The sequence below is a fragment of the Muntiacus reevesi genome, chromosome 12 (genome assembly GCF_963930625.1).
Source record: "Muntiacus reevesi chromosome 12, mMunRee1.1, whole genome shotgun sequence".
NCBI classification, from domain to species: Eukaryota; Metazoa; Chordata; class Mammalia; order Artiodactyla; family Cervidae; genus Muntiacus; species Muntiacus reevesi.
Genome location: NC_089260.1, coordinates 50,788,597 through 50,790,539, shown reverse-complemented (window position 1 = coordinate 50,790,539; position 1,943 = coordinate 50,788,597).

The following is a 1,943-nucleotide window of genomic DNA, read 5'->3' as shown; positions in this document are numbered from 1 at the left end:
AATTCTCACATGATGGCCCATTTTCTGGCACCTCTCCCATCCTCTGAGATCCTCCAAATTCACCCAGAGGAATGATCTTATTGCAGTTTTATTTAATCTTTCAACAAGTAGATATTGAACATTTATAATGTGCCAGACTCTGGGAGGGACACTGGTATTGGCCTTGAGCCAGACAGCCATGATTGCTCCATCCAAGGAGTTCACATTATGATTCTCTGTGTCCTAAACGGTTATGGTCTAGGGAGTCAGCTAGATCTTTGCTCCAACTGTAAGGGCTTCAGTAACATTTACCAGTGTTTGTCTGGGAAGTCTTCCTTCTTACCAGAGACAGTGAAGAAATGCTGACTGACGGTCATTTGCAATTATATCATTTCCTAAAGACAAAGGAAAATTTCCAGGGACTTGGTCTCCAGCAGGCCTCTAGGAGCTCACATCTTGATGAGCAAAGACAAATCCAACAATCACATGGTATGTAAACTTGGAGAAAACCAATGAACACATTGAGAATGAATTCACATTATGGTTCAGTTCAGTTCAGTCACTCAGTCGTGTCTGACTCTTTGCAACCCCATGAATCGAAGTGCTCCAGACCTTCCTGTCCATCACCAACTCCCGGAGTTTACTCAAACTCATGTCCATTGAGTCGGTGATGCCATCCAGCCATCTCATCCTCTGTCGTCCCCTTCTCCTCCTGCCCCCAATCCCTCCCAGCATCAGAGTCTTTTCCAATGAGTCAACTCTTCACATGAGGTGGCCAAAGTATTGACATTTCGTGCCATGAAAACACAAACCAGATTGATGTGGTGCAGAGTGAACAGACGTGAAATGAGTATCTTGGAGAGAGTGGCCAAGTGACACCTCTGATTTAATTGCAACTGCAAAGACTGGGTTGGGAAGGAGGTGGATGCCAGCAAGGAACTTAACTAGGCCTCCATGGCTGGGGTATAGTAAGTATGGTAGAGAAATATGAGAAAAGGCTGGGAGGTGTGGAACAGGGAGGAGTCCCCAGATTTAGAGCCTTGAAATTAAAAGACACTTACTCCCTGGAAGGAAAGTTATGACCAACCTGGATAGCATATTAAAAAACAGAGATGTTACTTGCCAACAAAGGTCCATCTAGTCAGGGCTATGGTTTTTCCAGTGGTCATGTATGGATGTGAGAGTTGGACTGTGAAGAAAGCTGAGCTCCAAAAAATTGATGCTTGTGAACTGTGGTATTGGAGAAGACTCTTGAGAATCCCTTGGACTGCAAGGAGATCCAACCAGTCCATCCTAAAGGAGATCAGTCGTGGGTGTTCATTGGAAGGACTGATGCTGAAGCTAAAACTCCAATACTTTGGCCACCTCATGAGAAGAGTTGACTCACTGGAAAAGACCCTGAAGCTGGGAGGGATAGGGGGCAGGAGGAGAAGGGGACAACAGAGGATGAGATGGCTGGATGGCATCATGGACTCAATGGACATGAGTATGAGTAAACTCCAGTAGTTGGTGATAGACAAGGAGGCCTGGCGTGCTGTGATTCACGGGGTCACAAGGAGTCAGACACAACTGAGCGACTGAACCGAACTGAAGTCATGCAAGTGGAGACATACCCACTGTGAAGCCAGTGAAGAGCCTGGAGTCCCAGGGGTGAGTCACATAACCTCCAATACTGTCTCTTTGGGTAACACCAGCAAATACTAGGAACAGCATGCATCTTCAAAAGCCAAAATGGTTGGCAAAGAACAGGAGCACTGTCCTATGCCTCTTACTTAAACAGAAATTTAATTTCATTCTAATCCTCCGAGAATACACCTTTATCCACACAGAGAAAAGTATGTGTTTGCTCATCTCAACAAGACACATAATAATCCCTGACATTAGTCAATAAGTTGGAAGTGGAAATTCAATCATAAAAGACATTTCTGCTTCCAGATGATGTAGAAATGACCTCATTAAGTTTG